Below are 11,455 nucleotides of genomic sequence, written 5' to 3' on the forward strand. Positions count from 1 at the left end.
AGACTCTGTTGTCAAAACTTACACACACTCATCAAATCCAACACACTACGCACCAAACACAATTTTCAAAATATAAAATATACAAAATTCTTGACTCTTCAGTCAGAAGCTCACTATGAGTTCATAATGAAGACTCTGTTGTCAAAACTAACAAACATGCAGCAATCACAACACACTACACAACAAAACACTTGACACGGTGCACAAAATGTTTTACAAAGAGCTATGCCCCCCCCAACCACCACTACCACCACCACACCCCCACACACGCACACACACACACCCACACACCCACACCAGAGGAATTTAACAGTAAAAAGTATCAGAGATTCATTTTTTATCTGCCATTTCTTTTTAATTTTCACAATAAATATAGATTCGCATTCATTGCATTTCACCATCTTGTCTCTGTGCTGGGTCAGGCCAGAGGACTTCATCAACATCACAGGCAATATTCTCCCTAGCCAGACAACGGGGGAAAAAGGATCTTGTGTGCCTGATCTAGCCTTGACAGGACTCAATGGAAATGTCATCACAGGCCATGTCCATGGGCTGCAACAGGTTTTCCTGAGTGTAAGGTTCTCTCTCATACACCTTCCAACGCCAAGCTGAAAAAAAATCTTCAATTGGGTTTAGGAAAGGAGAATAAAGTGGAAGAAAAACTAATTCAAACTGAGGATTTGTGTGGAACCACTGTCTGATGAGCTGACTCTTGTGAAAATTCACATTGTCCCAGACAATAACAAAAACTGCATCGTCCCTGTCATTGTCTTGAAGAAATTGAGCCAAAACAGCATCACGAAGACCATCCAAAAAGGTTAGAAGATGTTGTGTGTTGTAAGGACCCAAAACAGCATGGCGATGTAGAACTCCCAGGTTACTGATAGCAGCACAGAGTGTGACATTTCCCCCACGCTGACCTGGGATTTGCACTATGGCCCATTGACCAATGATATTTCTATCTCTGCTCCTTCTTTTTTGCCAGATTAAAACCAGCCTCATCCACAAAAATAAACTCAAGTGTCCTGTCCATTGAATCAAATTCAAAAACACACTAGAAAGCAAAAAGAAAACAGTAAATAACATAGAAGACATGGAGAAAATAACTGTATTTTTTACCAATTTACTTACTTGAACATATTGAAATCTCAGTTCTTTCACATGATCCCAGTTTCTTTCAAAAGGAACTCTGTAAATTTGTTTCATGATGACTCTGTTGCGATGCAGTACTCGAGCAATGGTGGAAAGGCTTACACTGTTGATGGATCTGAAGTTGATGTTGTCCTCAGTTATTCGTTGTTGAATTTCTGAGAGCTTTATTGCATTATTTACGAACCACCATTTGCACAATGAGAGCCTCCTGTTGTTGGTTGAATACAGCTGGTCGTCCACCCACATAAGACTGTCTAGCAGCTCTGCAAAGCAATGCAAACAGTAAATGAAAGTTTAAAACAATATATAGCAAAATTGACAATAGAATGCAAGAAGATATTTTGTAATGCCTAAATAAAGTACACATTTTTACATCTGTAAAAAATGCTTTTTATTTATTATTTATAGAGAATTATTGCTACATTACAGTTTTTTCCAAATGCTAAAACACATTTTCTGAAACATTAGACCAATTTAACAAAACACCAAACACAATTTTCAAAACATAAGCTAAATATACAAAATACTTAACTCATGAATCAAAATCTCACTTTGAGGTCAAAATTTTATTACTTCATTTGTTATTCTATTTTACTTATTTTGTATTTTTACTGCTGTACGGACACTGGTACTTGAATTTCCCTGAGGACCTCCAAAGGGATTAATAAAGTATTTTCTATTCTATCTATTCTATTCTAAATGAAGACTCTGTTGTCAAAACTTACACACACGCATCAAATCCAACACACTACGCACCAAAACACCAAACACAATTTTCAAAATATAAACTAAAGATACAAAACTCTTGAATCTTCAGTCAGAAGCTCACTATGACTTCATAATGAAGACTCTGTTGTCAAAACTAACAAACATGCAGCAATCACAACACACTACACAACAAAACACTTGACACTGTTCACAAAATGTTTTACAAAGAGCTATGCCCCCCCCCACCACCACACACACACACACACACCCACACCAGAGGAATTAAACAGTAAAAAGTATCAGGGATTCATTTTTTATTTGCCATTTCTTTTTAATTTTCACAATAAATATAGATTCGCATTCATTGCATTTCACCATCTTGTCTCTGTGCTGGGTCAGACCAGAGGACTTCATCAACATCACAGGCAATATTCTCCCTAGCCAGACAACGGGGGAAAAAGGATCTTGTGTGCCTGATCCAGCCTTGACAGGACTCAATGGAAATGTCATCACAGGCCATGTCCATGGCCTGCAACAGGTTTTCCTGAATGTAAGGGTTAGGGATTGGGTTAAGGAAAAGGAGAATAAGGTGGAAGAAAAACTAATTTAAACTGAGGATTTGTGTGGAACCACTGTCTGATGAGCTGACTCTTGTGAAAATTCACATTGTCCCAGACAATAACAAAAACTGCATCGTCCCTGTCATTGTCTTGAAGAAATTGAGCCAAAACAGCATCACGAAGACCATCCAAAAAGGTTACAAGATGTTGTGTGTTGTAAGGACCCAAAACAGCATGGCGATGTAGAACTCCCAGGTTACTGATAGCAGCACAGAGTGTGACATTTCCCCCACGCTGACCTGGGATTTGCACTATGGCCTGTTGACCAATGATATTTCTACCTCTGCTCCTTCTTTTTTGCCAGATTAAAACCAGCCTCATCCACAAAAATAAACTCACGAGTCCTGTCCATTGAATCGAATTCAAAAACACACTAGAAAGCAAAAAGAAAACAGTAAATAACATAGAAGACATGGAGAAAATTACTGCCTGGGTGCAGGTCTGGGTGGGGGTTTGGGTCCCAATGTGGGTCTGGGTCTCAATTGCCTTTCTCTGTTTTCCATTTTTCATTATTAGCTGTTTAGTTGCTCCAGAACTGCCTTTATATTCAGTGCAGTTGATTAGCAAAAAGTGTCTTCAGCTTTGACCAGTTGTGTGTTAACGATGACTCCTGTGTTGGAACAGAGTTTGAGTTTTGCCTCTTTGTGTTAATGTTTTGCACCTTGTGTGTTGTGAATGCCGACTGTGTCTTAAAAGTGAAAATGTGTCTTGTGTTCCGCAAAGAGTGAATTGGAGTTTTGAGAATTGTGTGTTAACTGCAAATTGTGTTTTAGGTTTTGACCAAAGAGTGATGTTTTTGAGAAAAGAGTTAAAGCATGTGATGAGCTCGTTTGGAGAACGGCACTTAGTGTTTTAGCAATTAGGAAAAACTGTAATGCAAATTACAGGATAAATAGTTACTCATTTAAAGTTAATTTCTTTTGTAAAATGTTGGATAATGTGTTTTCACTCAAATGGATAAAGACAACATCAAATGTTTGTTCACATACAAATATATTTTATGTTTATCCCTTGTCACAGTTAGTAAAACATACTTTCATTTCGAATTCTCTAATTGTTTCAGTTTGCACTGACCTGTTTTCCTTTTTAAATGTCCGCACGATTGATGCCACTGTGAACCGACTGAGTTGGGGGTTGACCCTTTGACCCGCTTCCCTCATGGTCATTCCATGAACCAACACATGGTCATTTACAGTGGCCCGGATCGCATCAGATATCGCTGTCCTTTGTCTGGGTCTTGGAGCAAGTCTAGGTGTTGGTCTGGGTGGAGGTTCTGGTCTTGGTGCTGGTCTCGGTGCAGGTCTTGGTGCTGGTCTGGGCCTGGGTGCAGGTCTTGGTGGAGGTTCTGGTCTTGGTGCTGGTCTGGGCCTGGGTGCAGGTCTTGGTGGAGGTTATGGTCTTGGTACTGGTCTGGGCCTGGATGCTGGTCTGGGTGGGGGTTCGGGTCCCAATGTGGGTCTGGGTCTCAATTGCCTTTCTCTGTTTTCCATTTTTCATTATTAGTTGTTTAGTTGCTCCAGAACTGCCTTTATATTCAGTGCAGTTGATTAGCAAAAAGTGTCTTCAGCTTTGACCAGTTGTGTGTTAATGATGACTCCTGTGTTGGAACAGAGTTTGAGTTTTGCCTCTTTGTGTTAATGTTTTGCACCTTGTGTGTTGTGAATGCCGACTGTGTCTTAAAAGTGAAAATGTGTCTTGTGTTTCGCAAAGAGTGAATTGGAGTTTTGAAAATTGTGTGTTAACTGCAAATTGTGTTTTAGGTTTTGACCAAAGAGTGATGTTTTTGAGAAGAGAGTTAAAGCAATTGATGAGCTTGTTTGGAGAATGGCACTTAGTGTTTTAGCAATTGGGAAAAAACTGTAATATGATGTAAATACTCTGAAAAGGTCGTTGTTTGAGTATCATAATTCCAATATTTGCAAAATGACCGTTCAAATAAATTACAACGTATGTGTTTTTATGCACATTATGGTGTGCTTTTTTTACTTTAATGTCTCAGACAAACACGTAGTTTCAGTTTGTAAATTTTTCATACTTTTACTTGGCTTTGTGAGTATCCTTGCTCTTTCTGGTATGACAGACTGCAATAGAGTGGTTAATTCAATTATTTTTACTGAATTAAATATAAGTGACCCGTTTTTTTTTAACTAAGTTTTGCCTGTTATCGGGGAATTATGGGCTGCGACGTTGTTCTATCCGCCTTATGATTGGTCGGATTAGTTCCCGTTCTCATCTTGGCTGAGTTGTCTCGGAAGAAACATGTTTGTTGGTAGAAACGTTAGTTCGTCCGTTTCTGGCGCTAATGTATGGATATTGAGTCATTTATCTAACGTGAGTGTCTGTTCAGTTTAATGTCATTTGTGGTGGACTTCGGATTGTATGTTAGCGGGGAGGATTGTAGCTGAGTTAGCTTGTTGTTGTCCTGCAGTGGCTAGAAGAAATGCACCTCGTGAAGCTGCACGCACACCGGTCACTTTGACACAAGCTCAAAACGCGATTTTCAATGAAAAGTCTGTGCAGACGCATGTCAGCCCGAATCTTGAACTGTTCAGAACTAAGTCCGATCGCGAGCTCTTTAAACACGGGCGTGCATTGATCCGCTAGAAGTTCAACAGCTTGAATGTCTTGACGATAAATGCAGCAACGCTGAACTGTGACGAATCAGGGGCTCTGATCTGGTAGTGACGTGTAGGGAGCGTCCTTTTCAAAACACCAAAGTGCCAACGGTTTTTTATTCTTCTATTTGAGCTTCTATAAACATGTAAATATATATCCTGCTTATTGTGTTAAGTGTTGTGTTTTTTCATATATTTGCTTGTTAAGTTTTTAATATGCTTAAGTCTTACTCAAAAACCTGGTGGAATGCATGAAAAATAAATATAATCAAAGCAAGTCTTTGATGGATTAAACCAGTAAAAAACACTTAACTTACTGGCTGCTGACATGACAGAGAAAACTGTAATTTATCATTATGGCTTGGTAGACCCAGTGTATCGTTTAAATGTAATTCTCATCTTCAGCAAAGCATGAAGTATTACACGGAACTCAGAAATTTCCTAATACATTTATTTTTTTCTTTTTAGTATTGCAGGGCATCACCACCAAGGCAGGTAAAAGAAATCTATGCCAGGGGATTCGTGAGCTTTCTTTCCAATTTGAGGGACCCTTCAGGGACCGTTCATTTCTCCAGGACCGGGTATGTAAGTCACACAAAATGACATTAAATATTTGAGATGTTTGGTATCTTAAACATTTTGAAATTATTTTATAAATTAAATAGCTAAAATAAGAAACAGATACTCTCCAGACCAAGTTGATTGAAGTTGTGAATGTGAAACTACAAATGAGACGTTTGCTTTGTATTACCAGAATCTTTACTATGATGGCGAGAGTGGCGCAGGCTGTAATGGAGGATTCAAACTTTTCAGCGTTCTGAAGCAAGACGCAGATGACTATTACATAGAGGTAACACTACAATTTTGAATTAATTTTCATTTAAATAATTTGCTTCCATATTTGGTCATCAAAGTATGTCCTTTGTTATAAAGAGTCATCTATTCTGGAGGAGCATCTCATGATGATCAGCTGAGAGGAGCAGCTGCCAGACCAGAACCCCAGCTAGTTCCAGAAACTGAGCTGAGAGAAAAGTGTAAGGAGGCCATTCAGCGCATGAGGACATAATCAAGAGGTAGATGAAGCGGACATTTGACTTCCGCCGCAACATGCTCCTTGACCTGTCGACCAGTGTTCTGACGGCCTTTCACTTCTTAACACTTGAGCGTCCGTAGTGAGGCCATCTGGCATTTCTACCTGCAATGGTCAAAGGGAGGCCAAGTGGCTGGGTTAGTTGTAATTTGCATACCTAAAGAGCAGCCTTCTACTTTGTTTGCATTGAAACAGCCCAGCCATTGTTCTAATTAGGATGCAAAACAAAGAAAACTGCAAAGTGGCTGGGCAAGTTTTCATTTCATTTCACCTCTCTTTGAGTGACTTTTAGTAAGAGGTCAACGCAGTTTGTTTTTCATTTATTGCTGAGGTTTATTGCTTGTGCACAAGATTCCAAACAATACTTCTTTACAATAAACAACACTGCAATCAAAATAAACAAATATACAAATATACAAATCGGTGCATCATGTAGATAAAATTAGTTCAGCCCTCTACATTGTCTGCACACACATGGCATTGCCACACCATCTCTTTTCTGCATGTACCACAGGTATACTTGTAGCAATCAACACAGCGCACTGTGGCATGATTGCTCTTGCACCGACTTTTCACCTGACACATTGCCCTTTTCCCTTGGCCAGGTGTGGGAGGTTGTCGTCGAAGACAGCTGTCCCTTCTTGCCTTCTCAGCTCCTACATGTGAGTGTGCAAGCTCGCTTGCGAGCTCCACCAGGAAGTCCGCTCGTCTCTCCTTTACCCCAGTACATGCACTATACAATATGTGTGCATTTAGTGCGGCAATGTCGATCATGTTGTAAAACACAGCGACTGGCCATCGCCGGGTTTCTGAGCGTACAGTGTACTCTCGCACCATCTGGTCCATCACATCTACACCACACTTCATACTGTTATAATCTGTGACTGTGTTAGGCTTTTTTTTCCTGGTATTCCCTGCCTCAACCACGCTGTGCATGCTACTGAGAATGCAGACAGTCTTTCTCCGCTTGGGCGCATAAACGGTCACTGTTGCTCCAGAGGTTGAAAAAACCTAATAAATAATAGGAGAAAAAATGTTATTATTTCACTTTTACAGATACCTTGATTACACATGTGCCCTTGATATATACAACTTACCTGAGTACTGAATTCATTGCGGTCCAAAGTCTTTTTGACAGATTCAGGAATCTCCCGGCGAATCTTATTGACTGTGCCCAGGAGGGTGGTCTTCCGGCTGAGCAGTCGTCGTGCAAGTGGCACAGATGTAAAAAAATTGTCTGTGGAAACTGTTCTCCCTTTGTCCAAGAATGGTTCCATGAGCTTCATCACCACATTTTCTGATAGTCTCTCCCCCGTGGGACGACTGGGGTCTTTGCCAAGGTATGGGATGATGTTGCACACATATTTGGATTTCAGGTCACATGCTACCCAGAACTTGATACCAAACTTGTCAGGTTTTGTTGCCATGTACTGGAGGAAACGGCAGCGAGTTTTTGTTGGAAACAGCTGCTCGTCAATGGTGATGCACCTCCCTGGGTTGAAAGATTTGATGCAGTTTTCAACAAAAGACCCCCAGACATTGGAGATCGCAGCAAACCTGTCGGTACAGACTCGTTCGATGCGTGTGCTCTTCTGATCGAAGCGTAAGTGCCGCATGATATCTTTGAAGCGGTTTCTGGCCATAATTTTGGAGATCAGTGGATTTCCCATTTTCGCCGACCATGCGTCTTGCATGGAGGGAAGTTTGATGACCCCTCGTAAGAGGAGGATGGCAATGAATGCCATCAATTCAGGGATGGACATGAACCAGCTGTCATCCTCTGTCTGGCGTCCATGCTGAACAGTACAGTCCTGAATAATCCGAAGCATGCCCAGGGTGATGAAACAAAGGAAACTCTGTAAGCGAGTTGAAACCTTGCTTCTGACCAAAGCAGTTGGCTCTCCCTTTGCAGCATAACCTTCAATTGGGCTGTGATGAAGAGGCCTCCCAACCAGTTCTTCTTGCCACATGGTGCCATCTTTTGCCTTCTCTGTTGCCGCAGGATGCGTTTCCAGTTGACCTCGCTTTTCTGGTGGTGGTGAAGTCTCCTCATCTGCGATCAGATTTCTGAGATGTGAGCCACGAAAACCTCCAGCGATGTTATAATATCAATAGAAAGATATATTTTGTTTCACCTCTTCATTTTTTTTATTATTTATCATCAAAGAACTACTCAACTTTTTGGGAAATTTCTGCCCTATTAAAAATTAATGAAAAGTCAATATTTTGTGAATTCTGAATTAGTCTTTATACATTTACAAGAATATTCAAATAAATTAAAGTCATTTTCAGGCTCCTAGTTTAAATTTTAATTTCAAAATATCTCATATGTTTCATTTTTATCCATTTAGAATGGTTTTCATCTTTTCTAAAAATACATTGCCATAAGCAGCCCATCATTACTGGTCAATACTGTGACCTCTCAGCATTTGCCGGGAACCTTCCTGCTGAGAGGCAAGAGTGCTGACCACCAAGCCATGACCAGCAAGTGAAAAAAAAGATGTTTAGTAAATCTTACCAGAAGAAAGATCAGAGTTTGAGCTCAGCTGAAGGGCAATGTCTTCTTCTTCAGAGTCGCAAGGGTTGACATGATTCAGGATCATTTCCAAAGTCTCCTCAGTGTTGTAAAACTTCGGCATCTTTGCTTTTCAGTTGACTAACTGGGAGTCTAAGTTTGCCAGAGTTTGGAGGCTGTTTTGAAGGAGAACATCTCCCCCACCCAGACCTACCCTGTCGTTATCCAGCCATTAAGCCCACTATTGCTGCATTTACAATTGAAAGGTGGCCAATTGCAGGCAGGTAAACAAATGCATTTGAACCCGCTCAGCCAGTTGGCCTTGCTCTGGACTCTCCTGAGGTAGTAGAAAATTGTGGACGTTCTAGTGTTAAAGACGTCAAAGGCTTAATAAATAAATACATCATTTATTATTAAACTGTGTTTTATGAATTTCAGAGGGGGAAAAGAATATGGCAGTGAAATTTGAATGTTTTCTCTTCAATGTTGATGGAACGAGATGTTCGGGGAGGAGGGTTCTGGCACGTTTCTGGAAAAATACAGAACTTCATTCCTGTGGAAGATCATCTAACAATGCAGAAAGCTGCAATCCAGCAGTGAGTTGGAAGATCTTCTCCTGGCAGCTGATATCCCTGACAGTGGGATGACTGAAGTGGATGACATCATTGGTAAGAGTTACACAGTTAGTGATGTCTTCTAAGGATTTTTCTGTAAATGACGGGCACTGGATGATCTCTCCCACACTTGTTCAATAGTACCATTTTAAAAGCTTCCCCCGCCCCCCCTGTTGGTGAGAACTCTGTGCGAGCATATAGCATCAAGCTAATTTTAGTGATGTTAAAATAATGCAAGCAATATTAGATCAATCCAGCTTTACAGTTGTGAGTCAGATGGAGCCAGAATCACAGTTCACTACAGCACTAGTGTTGAATTCTCATGTCTGGCACACCTGAGCAGGTCAGTGCGCACGCCTGGAGTGAGGAGACTTTGGCACGCCCACTTCAGTAGCTGCATCATTAGTCTGAGCTTTTTCAAACATCCAGTTTGCTTCTGACCTAACATGATTTGATTTAAGAAATACTCAGAAATGCAGTTTTAATCATAATTTATTTTATGTAGTTCCTCTGTAATTAAAAAAATGCAACAAGAAAACGTTAAAAACATGTCTGAATATCATATTATCCGCTATCTTAGTATACCTGTTGCCCAAGAACATGATTTTCCAGTTCTAAAAGTTAAGTTTTGGAATGTAATATTACTATCTCATTGTATAAGCCTCAATATATTCTTCTTGTTCTTTCAGATGGGAATCGACATTCAAGAACATCTTGATTTCAGCACGAAACGCACTCAACTCCATCTCATGACTGCAGGCCGAAGTAGGAAAGAAGTCCACCAGTTCTTTGTCACCAATACCATTGTCTGCAGGTCGGCTTCTTCGCTTGATGCCTTAGAACTATTTACGGCACATTTTGTTTTTACCGCAACATACACACCAAGGCTACAGAACATGTTCATTCATCCAGACAACTCTGTACAACATAGATGTTGGGAAAGTGAAGGAGAGTCCCTGTGTGGCAGAAGTTCAGGCCAGGCGGCTTCATTAACAGCACGTCCGTACAGAAGTACAGTGAAACTGAGACTGGCTCGTATAATATTACATATAGTCATTTAATGCAAACCTGAGGTTAGTGTTTTAAAACCCTGATGTTATAAAGCTATTACAAGTTAATCTGATGTCAGTGGATTTGCCTTGCATGTGCCCCTGAAACCATTTACTTCATAATTTGATATTTTACTTTTTACTTTGAGTTTTGTGATGGCAAAAAAAGTGCAGTTACACAACTCCACTGTTACAGTGGCATGCTATTAAACAACTTCTAAATGAAACCGCAATGTTGGTGTTGTGACGCAGAAGGCGCGTGTCTGCTTCCCGACAGGTGAACTGTCCCTTTAAAAGCACCCAAACAGCTCGTACGCACGCGCACAGGGCGACATAAATGATTAGTGTGCAGCAGCATAGATACGTGTGCGCGTGTCCTCACCCAGTCCCGCAGTCTATCACGCACGGAGGGAGCTGCAGGGACATGTCCGGTCCCGACCCGGCTCAGCTCGGCCCGCTGCTCGGATTCGGACTCGGTGCGCCTGGCGCAGTCCCGACGCAGCGCAGCAGACACGTGAGGGGGAGCGCGCGTGCGCGCTGAGGGGAAAGATAGAGAAAATAGCAACACAGCTGACATCCCCACTGGGACGCGGGTGTCTGTGCACGTGACCATGATTCTGTATCTGTGTGGCGATGGTTGACATAGTGATGGAGCTCCAGCAGGTGGCAGCACAGGATCGGTCACGCGCACAGCGGATGCTTGGATTACAGAATGTTAAGACACTTTCCTTAAAAGCTGCTCTACTTTTCTCTGAACTGTGAACACAAAACCAAATTTTCAAGCTACAAAACCTCAGACTCTTCTTACAAAACCAAACTTGAACCTGAAAACAGTTGAGTCTGTGCTCTAAACTGAACTCTGCTGGGAAATTATGACCCAAGTCAGTCAAAACTGAATACAATGTTGAACAGTTACTAAACACATGTAGAAAAATAGAAAACACAATGATCAGGACATGAAGCTGAAGAAATAAAAGAAGAAATATCAACAATTTAGGTACAAAAATATACATAACACAAGGCCTAACAGTTATACCAACACTCCATTACAATACTACAGTACACTGGTACAGTATGTGATGTAGAGAAAAA

Source organism: Oryzias melastigma, unplaced genomic scaffold (genome assembly GCF_002922805.2).
Source record: "Oryzias melastigma strain HK-1 unplaced genomic scaffold, ASM292280v2 sc00301, whole genome shotgun sequence".
Taxonomy (NCBI): Eukaryota; Metazoa; Chordata; class Actinopteri; order Beloniformes; family Adrianichthyidae; genus Oryzias; species Oryzias melastigma.